The sequence below is a fragment of the Nomia melanderi genome, chromosome 5, assembly GCF_051020985.1.
Source record: "Nomia melanderi isolate GNS246 chromosome 5, iyNomMela1, whole genome shotgun sequence".
NCBI classification, from domain to species: domain Eukaryota; kingdom Metazoa; phylum Arthropoda; class Insecta; order Hymenoptera; family Halictidae; genus Nomia; species Nomia melanderi.
Genome location: NC_135003.1, coordinates 17,792,355 through 17,819,565, shown reverse-complemented (window position 1 = coordinate 17,819,565; position 27,211 = coordinate 17,792,355). Strand labels below are relative to the sequence as shown.

Here is a 27,211-nt window from a genome sequence, read left to right as displayed (position 1 = left end):
CCTCGTCCGAGCATACTCGGACGTTCCCGCGAATTGATCCTTTTTTACCGATTACCGATCGCCGTGTTCCCGGGAATTCGCTTCGTTGAGAATCAGTTTACCGGGAACGCGATTTCGATGACATCATCGTCTACAGCTGTTTACCGAAAATTTTGTTATCGTTGCCCGCTCGACAGAGGAGCCTCGTTACCGTTACCGATGACGGCAACAGCAGACGATCGGTAATCCAATTGCAATACCGTTTCTCGATTATATCATTCGATTTAGCGCGAATCCGCGACATTTCCTACGATTTTTGCATTTATTGTAATAAATAGTTCACTGCTTTGCTGTCATCATCTACTTAACGCTAGATTTACGGAACCCGTCAATTTAACGGAATTTTTCAATATTGTTCAGTAACAGTTTAATTCGATTCGTGAAATTACTCGAATACGCGTTGTAGTACTCTGGTTTCGAAGCTACAACTTTCGCGACCTACGCGAACGAACGTAGCTTTCTAGGAACAATAGAATAAAGTGTAGAATGATCGTACATCTAGTGTTAATACTTTTAACCCTTTGCACTCGATTATATATATATAATATTTGCTACAAAAAAAAAAAACAGTGAGACATGCAAGGTACTTCGCGTTCGAACAAGCAACGTCCGACGTACTTTCTAAACCCACGAAAATATTCTTCGCCTGCAGGCCTCGCGAGCGCGATTTTATCCGGAGGAACGCTGCTTTCACTCTCAAAGGCCCGGTGGCAGGCCATTAATATCGATGCGCCGCGGATTAAGACACAATGCAACTGACAGTCGAGTTTTCATTGCGCCGCGCGACTCTGCGACGTCGTTCGTCCGAGTTCCGAGCTGATTCAATCGGTTGATCGATCGATCGATCGCCAACGCAACCTGTACGAAGTACACCGATATATATACACCGATCGTTGCAAATTGTTTATAATAATTCACCGCTGCAGGCTCACCGATCTCTCGAGTGCCATCGAGAGTGCACTTCCGTTGCAGGATGATCGATCACGGGCAAAGTTGATTATCGATGAAGTTCGAGTCGAAAGAAAAACGGAGACAATTTATGATCTACATAGTGACTCAACGGTTCCAATCGGCTACTTTTTATTAGCTAAGACGAATGACGTTAGAAACTGTTAGTTTGATTTCATGATTCTCGTGTTACGCTATTATTTCGTTTGTATTATGAAATATTTGTATTATCGAAAATAGTGTTTAACGATTTGGTTTCGCAATTGTTACGTTACTGTATTATATAGTTGCTCGCGTTATTAAATATTTTTATTGTTGGATATAATGATTAATGATTTGGTTGCACAATTCTTACGTTAGACTGTTATCTATATATTCACGTCATGGAGGATTTTTATTGGTAGAAACAATTATTAATGACTCGGTTTCGCAATCCTTACGTTGCACTGCTGTCTGGTGTGTTGCTAAATATTTTTCGTCGACGTGTTAATAAATCAATAGAGTGATTCATGCGCGCACTGTAATTATCTCTCCGCGTTTTCCTGCTTCCGAAAATTCCAGATCACGGCTGCTAACGAGGGCGGAACACCTTAAGCTCGCGGTTTCTACCTGCCGGTGCTATTGGCTCGGTCGTATAATGAGATTAGCTCGCGCAATGAAATTTAATGTTCACCCAATAAAAACTATTGTTCGTGTAATGAGATTTCTGTGCGTACATACACGTAGTTCCCCGATCAGTCTACCTTTTCCTTTCATGTTTGCGGAACAAAAACACGAGATTCCGTGAGTAGGGCGGCGCGTGGCTCGGGTTCGGATAATAAAGCTTAATCCGCCTTACCGTTCACTGTTCAATCACTCTCCAATTTCAGTGCAATTTTCGATTTAACAATCTGAAGAGATTAAGCAACCTCGAAGTATCTACAAACTCAAAAGCCAAGAAATAAGTTCGATGCGCGCCGATGCAGAAGTTGAAGCGTTAATCGCGGAACACGCCAGCCCGACGGTAGGCATGGTGATCGAGTTTTCCTTTTCCTTAAAAATCGTAGCGCCATAAGACACGGTCGAGCACGGGGAAAGTGCATAGCTGCATGAAGTCACGGGTCCGTCTAGAGCCGCTCTAACGCGTTAATGGTACCGCGTGCGCCTGGATCTCGACTAGGAAGAGTGGTGGCAGCAACGCGGGAGAATCCTCTTACGCAACGGTCGCATTAGTCCTTCCTTAACGTCGAGCAACGGTCGCGGAACAAACGCGAAATTCTTGCAAAAGGTTGCAGCCCGTCCGAGTGGAATCTGTGCCTTTATTTGAAACGGGCCTAATTGGAAATTCACTTCTGCCGTTCGCAATTTCATTAGATCAAGCTTCTCATTCTACTTATTCTCCGTTTGATTTTGTTAACCCTTAGCACTCCAGATGGTTTTGTAATCTATCAGTAACTGCAACTAATTTTTATCTCTAGTGAAAATGAAAAATTCTATAATATACATTCGATCTTTTAATTTAATATTATAACTGGTGCAATATTGGAGCCCACAGAGTGCTAAGGGTCAAACTGTGCTTCGCGTTCCCTTGCCACGCTTGCTCTTACAGTTTGAAAAAATTTGTGGATTTATTATTTGAAACGGACCTAATTGGAAATTCACTTCTGCCGTCAATTTTACTAGCGTACCGTGGATTCGGACTGTGTCTGTCTCGCTCCTTCTCATTCTACTTATTCTCCGTTTGATTTCGTCAAAGGTGCTTCGTGACCCTTTGCACGTGCTCTTTCAGTTTAAAGGAGAAAAGGGTATCGTTTGTAGATAACAGACAAATATTTAGACAGTAGATTTATATGTTTAACCGCTTGGAAAGACGTGCTACGCATGTCGTGACGTTTTTGTTCCAAATTTGCCGACGACGTTGTACACATCGATAGCCTTATTGGATTACATATTCCAGGTTGTTTTAAAATCAAAACTAGTGTACATATCGGTATACAATAGATGAATCCTGCCGAATTTCTGAATTCTTTGCCACCGTAAGTGGTTAAGTAGATATTTCTCCTGAGCAGCCATTACCAGTTTTGCCTTGAATACTCAACAATCGCGTATAAGGCAGTTCTATCGGTGATAAAAAGAAAAGTAAAGAAACAGCTGGGTAGAAAAATACCTAATTTACATGCCGCGACCATTTGTTTGCAACAAAATATCACCACGGAACGTACGTCATCATAAATTTCAATGTACATGTAGCTGCCGAGCGACTTCCACCGTTTAGGAACGTCTCTTTCCTTAATAAAACAGGAAAATAAAAACTGACGCGCAACCACGGTGCGCGTCGAGTCACCGGATAAATTTCTTACCGAGTATTTCTTACCGAATAACAAGAGAATAAGCTCGCGGTATCTCGCGATAAAGGGAAGACAATACTCGCGCGTCCCCACGCGAAGCGACCGGCGAAAATGAATTACGATCGTCTGCCGGGCAAAACACCGAGTGGAAACACTATCATCGGACGTGTCTATCGCGACGAAAGGGGTCAATGATGTCGCCGCCGTCGTTCATCACCGTACTCAATGGAGAGTTAATTGTTCGACGCGACGAGACGAATTAAGGGAAACCAGGATTTTCTTGTCAGGTATTCTCAACTGGCGAGCAATACTGATTCTATCGAAAATAGTATAGTAAAATGATACAATTTAACCCTTTGAACTCTGTAGGCTCCACTGTCGCACCAGTTATAATATCAAATGTTTTAACGAACCAAAAAACTACCCTAAAATTCTTCGATTCTCCACACACCCAAATTTTGTAGTCAGGAAAATAAAAGATCGAAGGAATGTTACGAGCCAAATCCACTTCGAAGCATCGTTGCTCGCAGAACCATCGAAAAACCGTCCACAGCCCCTGATGAAAGAAATGGTCCAACGAAGTTGCACGTGACTGCTAAGCCGATCATTAACAGGACCGATCGGCGTGCTGCGAAACCAGGCCGCATTCCCTCGAGAGTGCAGGTCAGCCGCGGCCTGGCCGAGCAGCGAACGCATCGAGCGGATTTTCTCTCCTTTTTCCACCGGATATGCCCGCGCCAGATACGCGGCCACGAAACTCGGGTCGGATCAGGCTGCCCGGGAACTTCGAAAACGCGCGACAGTAGGAGAGAAAGCAAAACTAGTTTCGATCTTTGCCAGAAAATTCGCCGGGTGTCGCAACGTCCTCTCACCCGAGCAACGGCGAAACGGACAGACACGCGTTGCCGCGGGACAAGCCAGTGTATCACCTGTTCACCGTGTCCGATCCTGTCCAGAGAGAATTCATTCTCCCGGCGAAATTTCGCCGATTCCGAGGACGTTCGCTGAACGTAATACGCGTATTCATCGCCAATTCATTTCACGTGACTGACACGATCGCGGACGTTCAAGGAATTTGGACTTTGATCCGTTGATGTCCTGCGTTCGACCTCGATCACTTTAGAGGATCGTTTCACCTTAACCCTTTGCGGATGAATGTCGATATTTCGAGATGAAGTATCTGTGTGTTGGAAGACCAAGTTTTCTAGTTTCTAAGTTCCGAATTTCCCAAGCTCCTAAGTTCTCAAGTTCTCAATTTCCCAGGCTTCATAGTTTCCAAGTACCTAAGTTTCAAAATTATCAAGTTCCTAAGCTTCTAAATTCCTAATTTCCTAATTTCCTAAGTTCCTGAGTCCCTGAGTCCCCAATTTCCCAAGCTCCTAAGTTCTCAAGTTCTCAATTTCCCAGGCTTCAAAGTTTCCAAATACCTAAGTCTCAAAATTATCAAGTTCCTAAGCTTCTAAATTCCTAAGTTCCTGAGTCCCCAATTTCCCAAGCTCCTAAGTTCTCAAGTTCTCAATTTCCCAGGCTTCAAAGTTTCCAAATACCTAAGTTTCAGAATGATCAAGTTCCTAAGCTTCTAAATTCCTAATTACCTAAGTTCCTGAGTCCCCAATTTCCCAAGCCTCGAAGCTTCAAATCTCCATCGCTTCAGATTAGAAATTCGAATCCTGTACATCTTTCCAGCAGAAAATCAAAGATCATTGTTCGCCCGACAAAAGTCCCATCATCTCCGAAGCAATGGCATCGTTTCCAGCCGGCAGGCGATTACAAATTCACCGCGGGCCACACGAAATACGAAAAACTTCCGTGTGACGGGTCCGCTCCAAGGCTCTGCGGCTCATTTGTCGCGCTCGGTGAGGTCGTGCCTGTTCGATTTGTTCCTGAGCGCGCGACGCCCGTGGAAACTCATTCGACGCACGGCACGCAATGCTCGCCGCGGATACATGCATTATTAACGATGCACCATGAATATGCGTTAGAGATTAGCGGCTGACGTTGTCAATTAAATTACTGACAACGCGCAGTGCGCGTCCATTAGGTGGAAAAATGAATTCCGATCTTTTGCGATCTATTCAGTTCAACATATTTGTACATTCAACTAATGTCAATGTCTACGACACAACCTTTCAAAGAAATCCAAGAAATGCGGTAATCAACGTTGTCCGAAACTAACTTGAAAGTAGGAAAAACATAACCGAATCTAACGATAACAATGACACGTAAACATTCAAATGAATCAATCGCGAAAGATCAAAGTTCAATTCTCTTCTGGAAATCAAATTACGAGATCCTAATCAGATAATCCCGGCTGAAATTCGAAAACTCCGAGGAGCACATCGTGTTGCATCACATCATCGGCAAACTCGTCTAATTCGAAGGATCGGCCGTTTTTCGTTGGTGCCGACACGACAGGCCGAAAAAGAGAGAAAAGGAGGACCGACACGTGGAAGGACGATGATTTATTTGTCAATGGAGCAATCCCCGAACGCGAATGTGCGGCCGCAAAAAATATGGCGATGGCGTGCAATAAAGTTCGATGATATACGGCGCTATCTTCGAGGAAAATCAATTATGTCTATGTAAATCCGCCGCTGCGGATATTTAACGGTTTACCGTCGCGCTCGATGTTTAGCAACAGTTTTTTTTCTGCCGAGCGTTCCATCGAATAAGTGGACGCAGGCTTAATACGATTTTTACGATCCGGCCGGACACGGTTTTAAAGCTAGTTAAAGAATTTTTTGCGCGTGTCCAGGCGACCCGAGCGGCCAAATTATTTGGTTGGCGGTCGGGAACATCGTTTCCCGAGGGTCCCCGAGTCCTCGTTTTTCCAATGACGGATCACGGACGCCGGCAAACGAGCTTATCTACTTTCTGCGCGCGGCGACATGCTAATAAGCCCCCCGGTTCCATTAATAAATTATCCTCTTTCCGAACGGTATCCCAAAAAACATGCACCGCCGATACCTCGGAGGAACGATACAGAATGTCGCGACACCGTTCGTGTTATCGTGCCTCCGAAGAAAGATTCTTAAATATTCATAGGACAAAGTGGTTGGCCACATTTCGCGAGTTTTTTCTCGCGAGGCAGCCTCAGAGCGCTTAATTAGGAAGGTAATTCAATCGAACCTTCAGCTCTCGTCCCGCGGAATTCGTCACGGTTTGCAAATCAAGAGAGCTAAATGTCAGAATGAACACAATTTACATCGTTAATTGACTCGTCGATTGCCGTGATAGTCGATGATAATCTGATGTTTCCAAAATGCTGCGGATCAATTTGCAAGGAAATTGGTGTCTGTTAAAAGTATTTGCCGTGACTAAACAATAATTAAATCGTGTGGTCGAGGTTCTTCTGGCAATTCAAAAAATATGTTACTGCTGTTATTATTATTATTATTATTATTACTAAACAATAAATGAATCGAGTGGTCGAGGTTTTTCTGGCAATTCAAAAAATATGTTACTCCTGTTATTATTATTATTATTATTATTACCAAACAATAATTGAATCGATCAAGGTTTTTCTGACAATTCAAAAAATATGTTACTCCTGTTATTATTATTATTATTATTACCAAACAATAATTGAATCGATCAAGGTTTTTCTGGCAATTCAAAAAATATGTTACTCCTGTTATTATTATTATTATTATTACCAAACAATAATTGAATCGATCAAGGTTTTTCTGGCAATTCAAAAAATATGTTACTGCTGTTATTATTATTATTATTATTATTATTACTATAATATCGTTAATATCGTTATTATTACCATTGTGACGTACGAATGGCTGGCAACGCAATAATTTCCCATTTTTCTTTGTGATGCAAATGCGACTTACTTCCTTGAGAACGCCGCCGGGACAGGGGAAGTCCGTTCGGATCGGTCGATTGTCGATTCGATCCTCGGAACGGCGCGTCCTTCGCGGGATCGCAACGCGACCGAGAATCCCGGGACTTCCGCAAAATCTCGTTTCGCTAAGGATCGAGAAATGTCAAGGCTCCCGCGGCGATTACCATACCCGAAATGTTTACGGATTCCGCGGACGTAAGAGATCGTCATCTCGCGCGCGTTTTTATGCTCTTTTCCCGTCCTTTCCGGTGCGGCCGCATGCGAGTCACGCGCGGATCTATTCCGATCTACGGAGCCGGCGTGTCACCGGAGCGAACAGCGAACGTTTCCAACCTTTGAACTCGAAAGTTTTCCCTTTGAAATATTCAACGTCGTACGGTCAAGCGTACGCGACACTCTTGGGAACTAATTAACGGGAACAGAAGTATAAATTAAGAAACGGAGCTTTGTATTTTAATGTTTCACGTACTCGCGAGTTGTATGAAGATTAAAGTTTATAACTTTGCTGTGTAGAGTCGGATCAAGCGGCTAATTGTTAAAGACACGTGAAATTCATCCGAACAGATGAAATCTGATGTTTCCCAGGCGATGATATACGATTGGTATGAGTCTAAGGTAATTGGACGTCGTTAATTTCTTCTCGTTATTACCTCTTCGACTCGTCGCACGAGACTTCTTCCGACGAGCGGCAGATTAGATGGAAATTACCGTCGCGGCTCTTACGGAAGTTATGCGAGCGTCGCGTGAAAAAGGAACGACGCGACGGAGCTGAAGAAACCGGGTAAAAACGATTGTCGTCCGCGCCGATCGAAGGAAAAAGCTATGAATATTTACGATTCACGAACAATATAATCTTGAGACATTGTTAGGGGTGCGATAATTCTTGCGAGTAGCTTCGCGAGATAAGGAATTAGTTTTTTGCGCGGATGATGCATCGGCGCGTGGAACGATCGCGAGAATTAATGGACCTATCTGATATTTACGACACGTAGAAACGATGCGTCACGAATAGACGTTTTTGTTTGTCTCGCGGGTTTTCAATTATCCTCGCGGCTAATTGGCGCGTGGCAAGAATGATCCACGAAACTGTCTCGAAAATTGAATCTAGAATCATCGACGATTCCGTTAGCGCGAGTCGTTTGTTGCCGTAATTTCATGCTGTCTCGACGCGGAGACGTCGGACGCGAGATAATAATAATAACGGTCGCAAATATCGCCGGTAGTATCTGTGAAGTGACCGCTTGTATAGTCTGAAGGCTCTTATCGGCGATTAATGCGCGTTATCTGCTGCGGAAGATGCGTATCTTACACTCGAGCAACACCATAAACGGTTGGAAACACTATTCTCCGGTCGAGGAACATTATTTTCACCGATTCCGAAATTTCGAGCGATCGTCAGTCTTATCGAATCGCGTTGCGAGGGAATAACAATTGATCGGGAAGCGAAGTTTCGAGGGAGATTTCTTGAATGAGGAAACTTGAATGACGTCTTTCGATTGCATTTATTTATGATATTCAATCGATCGTATAACATTGCCACATCGAAATGAAAACAAAGATTTCTTCATCCATGCAGTGATCAAAAAGTAAGGGAGATCTAATTATGAGCACTACTTCATTGCTACTACAGTAATTCGACATTCTATTTTACTGCAACCTCTACCTTTTAACGATTTTTCCTATATTTATTTGTAGTATCACAATTGTATTTAAAGGTAACATTTCAATGACTCCCAAATATTCCTGAATGAATAAATAGAGCGTCATATTAACCCTTTGAACTCTGGCTCCAACATGGCACCAGGAATAATATTAAATATTTTAATAAATCTAAGATCGAAGAAATGTTGCATTTCTAATTTTCGCTAGGGATACTATAAAAATTAGTAGCAGTCGCTGATAGATTACAAAACCATCTGCTAAGGGTTAAGGTATAATCGAATGAACTAACGTCGACGCGAACCTCGAAGTGAGAAACCAAAAGCACTTCGGAAAGGGTTATTGTTATTGTATCTTATTATTCACCGTTACTTCGGTGATTAATTGGGACTCCCCCGATATTTCTCATCCATATTTCCCGGTACCACGGTTCCCCATACATTAAACTCCCGCACAACACGTTGACAGTAACAACAGCATTAAGGAATCAGAAATCCGGTTACGGAGAGTTAATAATATTCCCGTGTTCTTTCGGTAGCAGGCCGTTATTCATATCTAAAGCAGAAGGGAACGCGATGCAAATCGACTTCGCCGAAAATAGTTGGTTGGCCGGATCGTGGAGCGTTCCTTGCGCCGAGCAACGTGCGTGCACATTGTTTTCCCGATGCTCGGCGAATACGTAACGAAGCGGGTCCCTCGCAAACACTTCCCTGAACGGAGGTTCGAGAAAAGAAGGAAACCAGGGGAGGAAACGAAAGGAGCGACGAGGATAAACGGCAAGCGGAAAATTTACGAAAATCGAAAGGCTTTCGGAAACTCGTCACCGACGAGGGAACGGGAGACACGTCGAGGCATGGCCACCGTACGAGCCAGGACGTGAATTGAACCTAAATCGACTGATCCCGCTGATTCACGCAGCCCACCGCGATCGGGAACTGGGAAATCGGTGTTTCACGATCGGCTGCTGTCGGTGGCTACCGTTACGCGTACTATTTGCTATCGATGGATGACTTAACCCTTTGCACTCGAAAGGCGACTTTCACTCGCCATTCGGTTTAACCCAAAGAAATTATAAAATTTAAAATTCAGTATTAAATTTTCTATAATTCACTCGCCATTCGATTTAATCCAACGAAATTATAAAATTTAAAATTCAGTATTGAATTCTCTATAATCTGCCAACGCATGGAACGTCGAAATAAAATAGTTTCATCACTTAATTTATGCAAAGTATTTCTTTATGTTAATTGTAAATAATACCATTGATATTTCATCAGGAAATAAGGAATATTTTTCATTGTGAACATTCATTAATCTCGGACGAAGTATCAACACTAGGACTACCGAGCATTTAATACGATTAATATGCAATTCCTACAAAAATTGTAGCCAATACCAACGGTATTCGTCTAAATTTGATTACGTTCATTGAAATCGCGAAACTCGCGTTCGACACGTTCGTGCGTGCAATATCAACGATCTAGTAACCAATAATCCGTAAATTTCGAAGATTTCATACATCTGCTGCTATAGATTCTCATTAGAAAGAGAATTCAACGGAACGATAGGTGTTTCTGTTAGAAATTCCAAGAAATTCGAAGTGTAACGGGTATCAAACGCCGAGGGAAAAAATCCGAGGAACGCGGCACCGTTCGACGAGACGCGCACGTGCGCTTTAAGTAAACGGCAACGATCTGTCGGTCAGATTACACGTTATCGGACCTCGTAGCGATAGTCACGCGAAAATCAATGATCACCGGTTCCCGGTTCGCGGGCGATTTCATTCAAAGCCGCCCGGCGCGCCGAGAGACAGGCACGCTGCACGGTTAAGGTCTGTACACATTGCGATTGGTGCGCGTTGCTCGTACACGCGTCGTTTCAATCTGCCTCCCCAATTTTGAATCTTTCTATCAAATCTCGTGACATCGATGTGTTTCGAAATGTTTGCTCCTCTAATCCTAGCTCTACTTCGACAACAGGATCTACAATCCTATCAGGAAACAAAGAATTGACTACAAAGACATTGATCTTAGGCTCTTGATGTCATTTCGATCTGCCTCGATACTAATTTTTTAATTTATTCCATACCAATATTCGAAAAGTCTCTTCCAATTCTAATATTACTCTCAACAACAACAGCTACCAGCATCGCGAAGATCTCTTAAGCACGTCTCGATCGTTGATACCGATCTCCACCGATCGTAACGCGTACCGCGAGAACGAAGCACCGAGGCGTGCGCCAGCGACGCGCGCGACGATGTGCAGAGGCCTTTAGGTATATCGTTTCCGCGTGACGGTCGTCTCGTTACGTCAGGAGGAGAAACAAAGTCGTCGGTCGGCGTGTTTCTCTCTAATCGGCCAATCGTCCGCGGCTCGCCGGGCTTAACTTTCTTCACTTACCGAAGAGTGGTTCGTCGTTTCCCCTGGATCTCGGGATTTCTCACGTAACCGTCTTCCCGGCGTCCTCGTAACCGAACACACACTGACCGACCGATCCGTCCGTCCCTCTTTCTATCTGCCCGCTGACACTGGCGACCGACGATCTACCGGCAGCCGATCGAACACAGCTGGCCGAGGTTGTCGTTAAAAGAGCGAAGAGGAAACGTGCAACTGCGCGCCACGGCTGACGATCGATTTTCCGAATTCGATCGCGGAGGGAAAGAGAGAGGCTGCTTCGACGGAAGGCGACGTTTCACCTTCGATCGGCTTCCGATCGAAAGTGCTGTTCGGTGCGAGCGTTAAAGGAAAAGAAAGAAAGAAAGAAAGAAAGAGAGAAACCAAAGGTGACCGAGAGAGATAAACGCCGATGCCAATGGATCGCGAACGAGCCGTCTCGCCGATTTTATTCTCGCGTTTAACCACCGGTTCGATCGTGTACTCGCTACGTACGAACACGCTACCGCCGTGCTGAGTCGCGAACTGACAGCGCTTCGCCCGGTGGATTGCTTTTAACCGAGCCGCCATATTGGTACCGCATCCCTCCTACCTTGGCGTGTCGATCCTTTGGCCGCCGACGCGGGACCAACCGGTGCGCGCGCGCGCGCCCGCGTAAATGGCCGTCTCCCGTTTCTCACCGCTTTCTTTTCCGCCAATCGACAATTTCCTTTCCGCGCGTGTGCCCTTTGCGCGACACCGATTATCGGCCGCGCTCAAGTTCAATATGTACCCACGCGATTATCAAGGAACTCGCCGACGCAGCTCCGCGGTTCACCGGCATTCTCCGTCGATCGTTTTCATCGGCGATCGCGACGATTCGCCGTATCGTTGTTTCACACTTTTGTCGCCGCGTCACTTCGAGTTCGGAGGCTTTTTTCGAGTCGCTTGAAGGTTCATGTTTGTTGATGCGCTGAATGAACTGGGCGTGGAGTTGGATAAACGGGCTGCGAGAGGATTGACAGTAGGTTTGATAAGGAACTTGAACTTTTCAGACGCGGGAAAAATATTCTAATTATACGAGGAAGTTCGTGAATCGTTCGAGGAAATTTTCAAAATTTTTAGTGCAGCAAGTTAACGCTATATTTACGGACGTTTATTCTGCAGGTTGTTCTACTGGTTCTAGAAAACTACGTTAGTTTATATAGGTCGCGAAAATTATAGCTTCGAAGCTAGAGCATGTGCATGATTACGCGAATCAAGATCATTGTGGTTAAAATACAAGTTTTTTTCATGTTCAGGTACATTTTCCGCAATTTTGCATTTTCAGGATAAAAATCCTGTCTATATATTCCTCGTAGAGCTGCCTTGGCGTCTATCGGAACAGAAGGCAATGTTGCAAGCGCCTAATATTTATCGAGAGAATGCACAGGAAACGGTAGATCGTTGATCTTCCAAAGAGTTCGCAGAATGTCAGCGTCAAGGTAAGTCCGAGACGTAGTCACCGGACTTCTCGCGGAGTCCGGAACCGTATGGCTTGTGTTTTCTGTATTATGGTATTGCGCAACGGCACTCAGCCACAATGAAACGCCGGTGTTTAGACCGGTGTGCCGATTACACTTTAGATCACGGTCTAAAGTGCGATCACGCCGTCTAGGAACTCGTCGCCCTCGGATTCCTGCGATTCATCTAGTTGAGACGTGCACGCGGCAAGCGTGCTCGAGCAGTCGACCGAAATCATCGGTAAAACATAAATCTTTCTGAAGTCGATGTATTTTATTCTACGCCGAGCATTCAGTAGTTTTATCAATTCAGAACAAAATCGAATACGTCCGTTCGTTTGTTTAGAAATTTCGTAGAAGTCGGTATCTCGCTCGCGAAATTTGCGAGCACGGAGATCGATCGTTGAAATAATATTTAAAAATGCTCGAAGGCCGACGAACATATTTTCTAAACGTTTTCAGCACAATGTTGTAAGTTTTACGACTGCCGCTGTCACGTATAATGATACTGTTCGGAAACTGTTATCGACTGGCGTAACAAAAACGCGATTTCATTCCGTTAATATTTGTCCGCCGGTATTATGCACACGTTACATAATTTAAACGGCGGTTATAATTGTTATTCAATCAATATGTTCTAATTGCTTCGTGATTGATCGCAAGAAAAACAAATCGCAAACAGATCCCGCCCCTGGCGGTCGGATTAATGTGAGATATCTGTAAATGCAAATGGTTATTAAAATTAATATTACCTATTCCAATAAACTGCAATTACAGTCAAACTGACGCACATTAAGCGTGATAGATAAAAAAAAAATGGGTCTTACGTAAAGTGTCTCTGCTTCTATATAATTAGTCTTACTTTTGCATCATTATCACTCAGTATACAGTGATCCGTGAAAGATTTTTTTTGCGTCAGATGCAAAATGTCCCATCAATGTCATCAGACAGTTACGAACGATCATAACGAAAAATCTCGAGCGTGAAGGGTTAAATTCAATACGACTAATTTCTTCTATGCGAATCAGAAGGTATTGTCGCGAATTGAATGTTATCAATAGCATCTTGATAAACAGAGGGGAACAATATTAATTTAAGAAGGTAATTAATCAAGAAGTTCATCGAGGAAATATACTTGAAGCAGTTAACGATCGTCCGTCGCATCTCGCTTTCATTTTCCACTCGTTTCGTTTAATTTGTGCGGCGTCGAATAAAACAGAGGAATAAAAAATCACGAAAGCCAGAGAGATCATGCGCGCGCGCTGGAAATATAGATCGTTCGATCTCGCCTCGCAAGATCTCTGGAAAGGCTGCGACGGAAATATGAATTATTAATGCCGCGGCGATGACAATCGACGAAGAAATGAACGTGAGAGCACGCGCAGCGCGCGCGCGCGCGCGAGTCGCACGGATCACGGACGTGAATCGACGGCCCGCTTTATGGAAACTTCAAAAACGTTCGACGGTCAAGAGGGTTTTTTTTCCCAACCGCGGACTCGTCCGCTTTACCTTGCCGCGAGCGAGAAGCCGCTGAGAGAATCAACCTTAACTTGTCTCTGGGATCTGCGTTCTTCCGCCTTCGCGGATGCAGCGATTAACAATAACAATATGTAAACGTTTCTCCGTGGCGACGTGCTTTGAAAAAGTATTCAAGGTGAGGAATGTGACACTACTGTATTTGCATAACAGGAGCAATTACTATCACAACACGAGATTTAGCCTTTGGACTCGTACGTCACCTTCGCCCCTCCCTTATTTTACCGTGGCACCGCCCATAGTTCTCATTGGCTCCTCACTGTCTTTAGCTCCTCCCACAGTGTCGAAACTTGGTGAACGAGAATGATATATATAATATTCAATTTTGTATGATGCATTAACCCTTTGAACTCTGTAGGCTCCAATATCGCACCAGTTATAGTATTAAATATTTTAATGAATCTAAGATCGAAGAAATGTTGCATTTCTAATTTTCGCTAGGAACACTAAAAATTAGTTGTAGTTGCTGATAGATTACAAAACAACCTGGAGTGCTAAGGGTTAATACGTGACACATTGAAACAAAGAAAAAACAGCGTCGGGGAATGTTGAATATCCAGTGAAAAACTTTTGACAAAGGTTGAAGTTTTCCTTTGGCATTCTTAGACGAACGTCGCATGAATGTTTGCGTTTCTTCAAACCGAAGAAAATATTTTTCATGAAGTAACCTACGATTCTTCTCGTCACCTCTGAAAAGTGTTAATCGCGTTCCGAGAATCGGTCTCACGTGGCTGAAGGAAATTTTTCAATTTTATTTCCGCGTTTCGAGTGGCAGGCTCGTCGACGGTGCGCTTGGACGTCAGCAGTCAACGACGAGCTCGACGAAAGTGTCAAGAATGAAGCGTTATTCCTACGATTCGCTGTTTTGTCATGGGACGTATCACGTGTTCCTCCGAAAACGCTCCGCGGTTTCGACACGGTTTACGCGATTCGATCCCGATACCGACACGTCGCGTCCGTTATACACGACCGGTTGCGCAATCGGTGTTACCGCAATGCACGATCACCGGTTAAACTCGCCGGCAAATTAACACGATCGATTTCGCGGTTTCCACCGGAAAAAGTTCGATTCGTGGAATTAATTGTGATACACTCGTTCAGAGCAAAAGGAAACTTGTAGGTATTTATTTACTCGTGGACTGTACTGCGGAGATATACGTTCCCGACGTATTCATCGTGAACGAGTATCGCAAATAAAACATTATTGTAGCCTACGTTATCCTTCGCAACGATAAATGACGCGTAAATCTTAGAATTTCTATTTAGCCCCGCCCATCTATGTTCCTTGGCTCCTCCCACTGTACTTATTGGCACTCCCCCTACTACTTTCCGTTAGCTCCGCCCACAATGCTCAATGTTCGGTGAAAGTATATCAAACATACTCGAATCTATGCACAGTTCTAATTTATCCACGAGTATTTTTACGTGTCACAAGCAACACCGAGCTTAATCCAGTAAGAGAGTTTCTGGAAAGAAATCTCGGAATTTGTTTTTGTCCTTGAGAAAAGAAGTGGTGGCATCGACGATTAAAAATCATGTGCTCGATCCTTGGATCCGTCACAGATTAAAGATCATTTCAGGCTACTCTCGATATCGTTGAAAAATGCCCGACGCAGTTTTGACTGATCGCCAAATCCAGCGTGTGTACACGACACTTTCGCAACGCGCGAAACGCTTTCGGCCGGTGACGTAATTCCTCGTTCACCGGTCATGTCACGTTCGATGCAAACGCAGCTTTTGGGGCTAGGCTATTTGCACGGGCGCGAAGATCGCCTATGAAACTTTTGTTTTCCTTTCGGAGCGTCCTTCGCCCCCGCCTCTCGCAGCCTATTGTGGGGTCTGCGTAGACCCGGATCTGCATATACGATAGAGTACAGTTCGAGTTACCTTAATTAACCCTTTGCAGACAACTTTTGGAATTGAAATATATTCCACGAAACACTGAGTTGTGCATGGAGAAGTTAAATATTAGAAAACAAGAAATCTCGCATGAATCTCTCGTTATAATAATAATAATAATATAATAATATAATAAGTTATAACAATCAGATCATTCGTTTGAAGCTTTGAACTTCAGATACCGAAACTAGAAGTCGCAAAAACCAACAAACTTAACCCTTTGCACTCCAGAGGCGCCTCTAAGTCATAGAAAATGTCTGTATCTCATTATAAAATATTGAATATTTCCGGCGAGAAACTTCTGGAGTGCAAAGGGTTAACACTAGGTTTACGGTTCCTAGAAAAATTCACGTTGGTTCTATTCGGATTTTGAAGTTTGATGTTCAAAAATAGACAATTAACGTACACACTGATGCAATTGCATCAATCAAAGTCGGCGCAAACATTTACCAAACAGTGTTTATAAACTTCAATATGCGTCGGATTGACGCGTCCCGTAAACCTAGTATTAAAGTAGCAAATGATCGTAACAGCAGCAAACTGTCCAATCATCGACAGCACGCGTCCAATGCCGATCGACTAAATTTCAAAACAAAACTCTTCAATCCTACACGCGAGTCTCTTGAACAGCCGTGCGAGAGGCTTCCGTAAACAAACGCACGACTCATCCTAAACGCCCGATGACTACAGCGGTCCTGGCGATTCATCATCGTTCTGTATTCCGAAAACGAGAAGGAAGAGGAAGAAGGCGAAAAAAAGAGCGGGGTTCTCGTGTTTTCAAAGACACCGAAGAGCGTATTTGGCATTCGCGCGTCAGGAGACACTCGATGTTTGAAGACGCGCCAGAAGACGAAGAGGGTGCGCCGACGCTTCTTCGGAGCCGTCGTCAACGAGAGGAATAAGGAGGAGCGTAGCTACGCTCGAGGCCGGCGGAATCGGCGATCGACAGGTGTTTGGTCTGCCTACTTCGAACGGAGGATTGCGACAGAGTTGGCCCGACGAAGTCGTCGCGTGTCCACGAAACGAGCACGGGGGCTGCGATAGGTTCAAGGTCGCGTGGATTCGCGCAAATAGCTGATGGAATCGTTGACATGGTGCCATGACACGCGTTGAACCTAGAAACGGTAACACTTGGAGCTGTTAACGCATTGCGTACCGGCTAAGTTTCGGAAAACTGAATCGTACGGATGGCAATTTTGGTTGGTGCAGTTACAAGAATACACATCGTAATAACCCAATTTTGAATCCCTAATTTCCAAGATCCAAACGGTCGAACATCAATTTTTCTAGGAACTTCTAGGAACTTCTCAACGAATATTCATTATTTTCTGACAAAATATCAATCATACGTTTTACGACTAACATAAAAAAATACCTTGTATAAATTAAGCGACAGAACTAGTTTATTTCGATGTTCCATGTGTCGATAGATTAAAGAAAATTTGATAGTGAATTCTAAATTTGATCATTTCGTTCGGTCGAAAGAGGTGTTATCGAGAGACCGCGAATTCTCGTTCACTGGTGCGTCGCGCTGTTCCCACACGTAATCACCTCACTATCTTTAGAATTTGAAAATAAGAATCTGATCTAATTAAGCGACCTGCAGTGCAGGAGATCAAAATTTCAGATTACCTAGAAATGCTTTTGAATTACAATTGTTTGCTTCAAGTGCGGCGCATTAAGCGCAATCTAGTTCCCACGTTGATATCGGTGACCTTAAGTTTAACCCATTGTAGTCGATGATTCTTCGAAATATAGAAGACTGTCAGCATAACAAAACTAAATTACATATCGATTGCTCGAACAGGAAAGAAGGAAACTACGATCTCTTGTTATTCGAGTCATTTAACCATTTGCTCGCGAGTTAGTGTTCCAAATATGGAGATTCCATCTCGCTGAAATAACGTTCGTTAGGGCTCGATATTCGTGAACCATTTTCAGTACAGAGTTTTAATTATCCACTGAGATCTCTTTTAGCTGTTCAATCTGTTTTCCGCGTTAGCGGAAGATAATGTGAAAGTGCGAACGTAACTATAACTTATCATTGAATCTCCATCGACGAGGTGTAGTGCAAGGTACAGTAGACGAACAACCTTCGCACAGCGATAAAATATTCGTATCGATTAACCTCTCGCGTTCTAATTGACTCTCGGTGAAGCTTTGAACCTGTATCTCATCAATTATCGCACCTATTAATTTTAAATAAGTAATTACGACGTAACAATTAACACTTGCCAAGTAAACAGTCGTTAAAACTCGAACGCAGTCAAAACAGTTTCCTTAATGAAGCGGAAACCACAAAGTCATCCTTCTTCGCAACAATTGCTTGTATTATAAATAAAACCTTGATTAAGGTTTTAATCGACAAAGAGAAAATCGCTTCTGTAGTTAACCACAACGTGAACCTGTTAACACGTTAAGCGCCATGTCAGTCACTGGTGGCTGACGCTTCCGAATGACTAAAAGACAATCGTAACATACAAGACAACCGATGTGAAATGAAAATGTTTAATGAGGCAACTAAGTTGATAATAGCGTAACGCAAACGTTGCAACGCCAAACAATTCATAATTGTTCCTGCTTTTCTCTGCTACGAAAGACAAACTCTATGGGAAAACGCTTAAGATTTTCGGTATTCTCGAAGAAATTCGAATCCAGGCATGCTCGCGATCGCAGAGAATAAGGAAAGCAACATTTACCGGGCAGACATGGTCGAGCACGTACGACGAGTTAACTCGTCATCCCCGACGGTCGGCCCGTGGCACGGTTACGTAAGGAGGCGAGCTCAACGGAGCATTTCGTACGTAAATAAATTGTTATGCGATCGAGGGAAGACGATTTTCCTTCGGGCCCTAGCTCGTGTGTGCTCTGCCATTAGCCTGACACGCTTTTTCTCGTGGATTTCTGGACAATTAACTCGCCGAGCGGCGCCGAGCGTACTCGCCGCGGTGAAAGCACGATTTTCAGGCCGGAACACCTTTGGATTCAGGAATTAGGAAATTCTCGTTCATTTCGACAGCTTTTACAGGGCAACCCGTGCAACGCATCTGTGTGTTTCCTCCGTTTGAAGAAGTTTAATGGAGTTTTGCGCATTTCGAAGGTACAAAGTTCCAAGTTTTTAGGAGATCATTTACTTGCATCCACTGTTGCAAGATTTGTCAGACCTTGACCATGATCATTGAGCAAGTCATTGATTCGGGGCGCCTGGAAGCCTATTACACGCCCTGTTTCAGCGTTTCAAAGCGAACTTGCGTTATTTCTCGGGATAACCGTCAAAATTCAACTGCAAGTACATTTGTCACTTTGACATCAAAATTGTCGAAAATGTGCGAAGTGACAGCTCGAGATTCTACGGTATATAAATACTTTCTGATTCATTTCGTTTAATCTCGAACTCTCAGCCTGACTGGCAGCTTCATTTTAATATGACTGCTAAATCGTCTCGAATGTTGGACCGCAAAAAATATTGAAATTCGACTGTACAAAGGAAACGAATTGACGTGCATTGTACTTCAACGGTAATTGAGCGTCGTGTTGGTCGTCAGAACTACCAACGCGCAGAATAAAAAAGGGGAGGTCGAAGAGCAATGGGAATATCAGACGCATCGTCGCAGTCTCATTAGTATTTAATGTTCAGTCTATTTCAGGTTAGCAAAATTCCGCGTAAAAAGCCGTTTTATGGCCAAAAAAAACTGCTCTAGAAAGCCTCCTTGCGACACGTGTTTGACGGTCACGTGCTCCGCGGACACAGTGACCGCAGAAAAAAAAATTGCGCTGAAGAAAACGTTCCTGCTCGAGCTGTTCAATTTTGTGGCGGAATCGTAGCATCGTAGCTTTAACCCTTTGCACTCGGAAGTGTTTCGCTGGAAATACTCCACGTTCTCTAACTATACAAAGACGATATTTTTTTCAAACGAACTCGAAGAAAAATCACAAGTAAATTGAGAGACAAAGCTTCTTCATCTTTTTAAATAAATAATCATTTCCATTAACACCACAGAATTTTCAAGGAAATTCAAGTGCCGCAGCTTCGACGAAGTTTCTTTATGAACATAAGAGAAGCGTTTTAGTCGAGATACAGAATGCTTGCGAAATAGTTCGCGAAATCCAGTTCCCCAGTGCATGCAAGTGAGACTCGTAATTCGAGTTCAAGGGTTCAACCTCGTGGAATCGTGTGACTTCAGCGTCACAACTCGCTCGAAACGCGAGACCTTGAATTTCGGAGTACTTGGCGTTTTTGCGGGACTGCGAATGCTTTCCCAGTCATTAGTATCGGGCACGACAGTAGCGGCAGGAGACAGTGAACTTTGATTACTGCGCTTTAAACTGGTAACAGGGAACGGCGCAATTCTTTTTTGCAACCCCTGTGCCTGAGTCGGTTCGTCTAAAATTATACTCGAAAGGAAAAGAAACTTGGCACGTGACGGGTGCATGAATGTAATTTTTCTTCGACTACGGAAGCTGGTAGACAAATATGTATACGTCCCTTCGACGGAATCCTTGAACGAAGAAGTTCATCGTAGTTCATCGCCTTCCTAGTAGGGAAGGAAGAGAACTTATGGTTCATCGATCGTTTCTACTGTTTACTACAATTACTAGATATTTGGGAACTTTGTGTATCGAAGTTATTCTCATTCGATTGTTAAGAATTCCAAGGTTATCAAGATTACCAGAATGATCAGGAATTTGTCAAAACCAATTTCACTCAAGGATGACTTCACTGCTTTTAACCCTTTGCGGTCCGAAGTGCTCTTGGTTTTTCACTTTGAGGTTCTCTATTTATTTATTCAAGAATATTTGGGAGTCATTGAAATGTTACCTTTAAATGGTACAATCGTGATACTACGAATGAATATCGTCATCGTCTCATCAGAAAATGTTGAAACATTTCTAGTGAAAAACTTCGGAGTGCAAAGGGTTAATTATCCAAATAATGAAAGTGTGGCTTTCCTTTTTCTAGTATCTAAGACTTCGATGCGCAACTCTGGTTTTTCAGGAGAAAGGTTTTGAGAAGTTTAACGAATCCTCGTCGGTGAAGGGTGAATTGAATCCCCAGGAAACCAGCGAGCACAGGTGAACGATTGGCCGCATGGAATCGGTCGATCCATCGACGAGGAGGCGGGTCACTTGAGGATTCCGCCCTTGGCCCACTTAGCCCGGTAAGTTTGAGCCGATCGGTCTTCTGAATGACTAAAAAACAATCGTAACATAGAAGACAACCGATGTGAAATGAAAATGTTTAATGCAACTAATTTGATAATAGTGTAACGCAAACGTTGCAACGCCAAACAGTTCATAAGTATTCCTACTTTTCTTTGCTACAAGAGACAAACTCTATGGGAGAACGCTTAAGATTTTTGTGCCGCTTAACGTGTTAAACTGCGAGGCTCCCGTGAAAAACTGAAATAAATTCGTGTATTCGCAAAGATACAATAAGAGGCCCTTCGAATTTAGAGAAATGTATTGTTATAATTTTGATAAAAACTTAGAAACAAATCACTTCGATTACTCGGCAGTTCTAGGGTTGTCTCTCGTGAACTGGGATGACAAAAGATCAAAAGTAGAGCAAAATGAAAAAGAGCTACGTGTTCGTTTGAAAAAGTAATCGGTTGTCGAAAAAATCGATTATTTTGGGTTTCAAGATGGCGAGTGTACTTCGAAGATAATTAATTGATTAACGCGTGGAACATTGTGGAGGTCACCGATAGGCACTCGACTTTCCGGTGGCGCCGTGGGGCTCACAGGCGACCCTCGATAGTTGCTTGTAGACTAATCAAAATTACAAACTGTAGCGGTACGTGGCTCGCAGCGTTGGTAGAAAATAGCATTGACCGCTTACAGACGTTTAGGTATAGGCAATTAGGCCTACCCTAAAGTCTGTAAGTCGGCGAAAATATTTTACACTTTTTACACGTGCGTAGCTGAATAGGCTACCCTACCATAAACGCTGCCAGCCATGTCCCGTTAAGGCTTCTTCGGCCGCACGGTCAGCGCGGCTCGGAAAAAACATTGCAAATTAGAAATGCATAATTTTTCCCCTACCAAAAATCGAGGCGACGTTGGAGAAGGAAACTAGCTCCACCCTCGAAGTTTCTAAGGGGTAACGCCTTTCCGAAGGCTAGTATAAATAAAGCGGAAAGGCGCGAGGAAGCACCTTTTTACATTACGTTACTTTACATTACGACACATTACCCGTTCTGCCTCCGAACACTCATCTACGCAAATAAATAACTTGTAAGCATATTTGTCGCGAATATTAAATAACACTCTACATTCCGACAAGTGGTAACCGCCGACGTGATTTTGTGAAAAAAACATTTAGTGACAGTAATAGTACAGACACAAGTGATAAGTGCATAGAAAATTAAGGAAGAATCAATTCGGAGGCTGTCGAGATCGCAGGAGCAGCAAATTCAACAACTCCTGGAGCACGAGGAAATAGCATCTATGCGAACTATCCTCGTAACACAAACGGACGCATCGCTCGACAAGATGGCAGAATTGGCCGATAAAGTAAATGAATTTACCCCTATCGGTAGATGTGCCACTATCGCCACGGACACACGGTTCGAGATGCTCTGTGAACAAATGGCGAGGCTAACGCAGCAAGTCGCGGAGCTGACAAAAAACAATTCCACGACGCAACATCATAAAAGGTCATCCACTTTTCGCGGACGAAGAAGATGGCATCACCGCAGCCGCAGCCGCAGCCGCAGCCCTAGCCCGTCGCAACCAGGTGTGTGCTGGTATCACCGGAGGTTCGGAGACAAGTCGACGAGATGTACGACGCCCTGCACATACGTCCAACAACAACAGGGAAACGAAGCCGATCGACGCTAGATGCGGCAGAGCCTGTCGATCCCTCTACGAGCCGCTTATTTTTAACCGACAAGCAAAGTAAGGTACAGTACCTTATTGATACCGGCGCCGACATAAGTGTATACCCGCGTAATTTAGTAAGGGGACAACCCCCAAAGTCGACATTTGTTTTATATGCCGCGAACGATTCGACCATCTCGACGTATGGCGATATTGTTTTAAATCTAAATTTTGGATTGCGGCGCGTTATAAAATGGACTTTTATTATCGCGGATATTTCAAAACCCATAATTGGCGCAGATTTATTAAAATATTACGGCTTGTTGGTAGATATTAGAAATAAGCGATTGATCGACAACACGACAAATTTATCGATCCAAGGACAATTGGGTGTCGCGGATTTAAATTGTATCAAAACAATTGCCGGCGACTCTCCGTACCATAAGATCCTTGCCGAATATAAAGATATCACTATTCCAACGCGCGCAGGTGTAGTCGCGAAACATAGAATCACCCATCACATTAAAGTAACACCGGGTCCCACAGCTTTCGCAAAACCGCGCAGATTAACCCCCGATAAGTTAAAGATAGTCAAACAGGAATTCGAGTATTTGTTGTCAGAAGGCATAATCCGACCGTCGAAGAGCCCGTGGGCCTCACCTCTCCACCTAGTCCCTAAAAAGGATCAAGGCTGGAGACCGTGTGGTGATTATAGAGCTTTAAACGCACGTACAGTTCCCGATCGGTATCCATTACCCCACATAGAAGATTTTTCCCACTCACTGTTTGGAAAACGCATTTTTTCAAAGGTAGACCTTGTCAAAGCTTATCACCAAATCCCGATCGAACCGTCAGATATAGAGAAGACAGCAATTACCACACCCTTTGGCCTGTTCGAATATACGAAAATGCCGTTTGGTTTAATGAACGCCGCTCAGACATTCCAAAGATTTATAAACGAGGTTTTACATGGTTTAGATTTCTGTTACGCGTATTTAGATGATATTTTTATAGCTTCCTCTAGCGAAGAAGAACATTTTTCTCACATCCGTCAACTTTTTGCACGACTTCAAGATTACGGTATTGTTATTAATCCTGCAAAATGTATATTTGGTCAAGATACCATAGAATTTTTAGGCTATACTATTAACGCAAAAGGAACAAGTCCCAACTCTGAAAAAGTAGATTCAATCGTAAAGTTTCCACAGCCCAAAAACGTAAAGGAATTGAGAAGGTTTTTGGGAATGATCAATTTTTATCGCCGTTTTATTCCAAATGCAGCTAGATTACTGGTTCCGTTAACAGATTTACTCAAAGGTGCACCTCCTCGCGGTAATCCCGAAATTATATGGTCAACCGAAGCAACAATAGCTTTCAAGCAGGTAAAAGAAGCCCTGGCGGAAGCTACCCTCCTAACGCATCCACTACCTGGTGCGAAACTCTGCATCAGTGTCGATGCATCAGATTATGCAATGGGAGCGGCGCTTCAGCAATGGGTAGATGATACCTGGCAACCGTTGGCATTTTTTACAAAAACTCTGTCATCTGCACAACGCAAGTATAGCGCATACGATAGAGAACTTTTAGCAGTTTACTCCGCGGTTAAAAGATTCAGATACCAATTAGAGGGTCACGTTTTTACTATTTTCACTGACCATAAACCATTAATCTTTGCTTTTAAACAACGCCCGGAAAAAGCTTCGCCTAGACAATTCCGTTATCTTGATTTCATTGGACAATTTTCAACTGACATACAGCACGTAAGCGGGAAAGATAATATAGTCGCTGATACACTATCACGAGTTGACCAAATTAGCAAAGTGGTCAACCATACAGAAATGGCTCTGTCTCAACAGGCAGATGAAGAGCTTCAAAGCCTCTTACTGTCTGAGACAGCCCTTAAATTAAAGAAAATGCGTTTTCCAACCAGTGAAGGCGATGTAGAAATCTTTTGCGATATCTCCACCTCTACTATCCGCCCGTACATACCAAAAAATCTGCGTAAACGAGTCTTCAATACTCTACACGGATTGTCTCACCCGGGAATTAAAGCAACGCGTAAACTCATCACCGATCGCTTTATTTGGCCTTCTGCCAACAAAGATTGCAATAAATGGTCTAAAGAATGCATACCGTGCCAAAAAAACAAAATTACAAGACACACCACATCTCCGTTAGGAAATTTTCCAGTACCGGCTGCCCGATTCCATCATATCCATATTGACATAGTAGGACCATTACCCATTTCACAAGGACACAGGTATTGCCTTACCTGTGTCGACCGTTTCACCCGCTGGCCAGAAGCCTGGCCGATCGAAGACATAACTGCAGAAACAATAGCAAATACCCTGTTAAAAGGCTGGATATCACGCTTCGGTGTTCCAGCGGTTATTACTACGGATCAGGGTAGACAGTTTGAATCTCAACTTTTCAAAGAATTAACACAATGTTTGGGTTCCCGGCACATTAGAACCACCGCTTTTCATCCCGCAGCAAACGGTATGGTAGAAAGATTACACCGACAATTGAAAGCAGGAATCCGTTGTCACGAAACAGACAGGTGGTCCGAAGTACTGCCGTTAGTTTTATTAGGCATAAGATCTACCTACAAAGAAGATTTACATGCAACCCCAGCCGAATTAGTTTACGGATGCAATCTTAAATTGCCCGGAGAATTTTTTAAAAACAACCAAGATAATCCAGTAACATCCGATTTTGTTTCGCGTTTCAAGCAGAGCATGAAAAATATACAGCCATGTAAAGCGTCACGACATGGTACACATCCAACCTTTGTACACAAAGACCTGAAAACAACTTCACATGTATTTTTAAGACAGGATGCAACAAAACGATCATTACAACCGTTGTATGACGGACCATACAAAGTTATTAGGCGAAGTGATAAACATTTTACTATTATAATAGGATCACAGGAAAGAACAGTATCAATCGATCGACTCAAACCGGCGCATATAGACATAGAACATTCCGAATCAGAAACCGAAACTACACTTCCGAGTCTACCATCAAGCGCAGCCAATCAAACAAATACAAATAAAAAAACGAAAGGTATTTTAAAACAGTCTGCGCCGATTAAAACTCGTTATGGGCGAGTCATTAGGTTTACCGATAGGTATAAGGCATAATAGTTTGTAAGAATACATGTTAATACTGTATATATATTTTACACATATTGTATAGCGTTATCACTGGCAAGGGGGTGATGTAGCGGTACGTGGCTCGCAGCGTTGGTAGAAAATAGCATTGACCGCTTACAGACGTTTAGGTATAGGCAATTAGGCCTACCCTAAAGTCTGTAAGTCGGCGAAAATATTTTACACTTTTTACACGTGCGTAGCTGAATAGGCTACCCTACCATAAACGCTGCCAGCCATGTCCCGTTAAGGCTTCTTCGGCCGCACGGTCAGCGCGGCTCGGAAAAAACATTGCAAATTAGAAATGCATAATTTTTCCCCTACCAAAAATCGAGGCGACGTTGGAGAAGGAAACTAGCTCCACCCTCGAAGTTTCTAAGGGGTAACGCCTTTCCGAAGGCTAGTATAAATAAAGCGGAAAGGCGCGAGGAAGCACCTTTTTACATTACGTTACTTTACATTACGACACATTACCCGTTCTGCCTCCGAACACTCATCTACGCAAATAAATAACTTGTAAGCATATTTGTCGCGAATATTAAATAACACTCTACATTCCGACACAAACGATGTATCGCGAGCCAGTGGTATTTAGCATACGACGGTAATGCCATTCAATCGAATATTTTCATATATTTTCTGAACAACGTATATTTTATTTTATGAAAGCTACCGCGTTGCACAACATTCGGCGTTTTCATACATCACTTGTTCTTCCGTGGTAAAAATTTGTAGAAATAATCATTGACTATTCACTGTCGCGATTTTCAAGTCACGCTGTTGTCTAGTTACGAACGGGTTATCGAACATTTTCATTCGACGTCGGAGGTTTGTTGTTGTAATCGTTTTCGAGTGACTCGGAAGCACCTGTCGTTAACCCATTTCGTTATCCACGGATCAAAACAAACAACTATTTTGCTATTATCAATTTATTATCTTTACGTGAAATTTCCACTTCAAATGGAATGGACAATTTTGCTGCATTTCTTCCAAATTGCCGATAGTGAAATGTTACACGAGCTTAGTAACGAAAGTAAATAGTACGCGAAGGGGTTAACGGAGCACTCGTTGTTTCGTGAATCGCGATCGACGCGATTCGAT

The 27,211-nt window shown here is 43.4% G+C and overlaps 1 protein-coding gene across 3 annotated transcripts in view; it reads right to left on the bottom strand.

Annotated features, from left to right (window-relative positions):
- LOC116424691 (very long chain fatty acid elongase AAEL008004) overlaps window positions 1-27,211 on the bottom strand; it is a 78,385-nt gene that overhangs the window by 39,335 nt on the left and 11,839 nt on the right. The window contains exon 1 of one of the 3 annotated variants that reach the window (XM_031971421.2): window positions 11,227-11,772. The exons of the other annotated variants lie outside the window; for them this stretch is intronic. The gene's annotated coding sequence lies outside the window, so the exon portion shown is untranslated. Of the gene's footprint in view, window positions 1-11,226; window positions 11,773-27,211 lie in introns of those variants that run through there. 3 annotated transcript variants of the gene reach the window in all.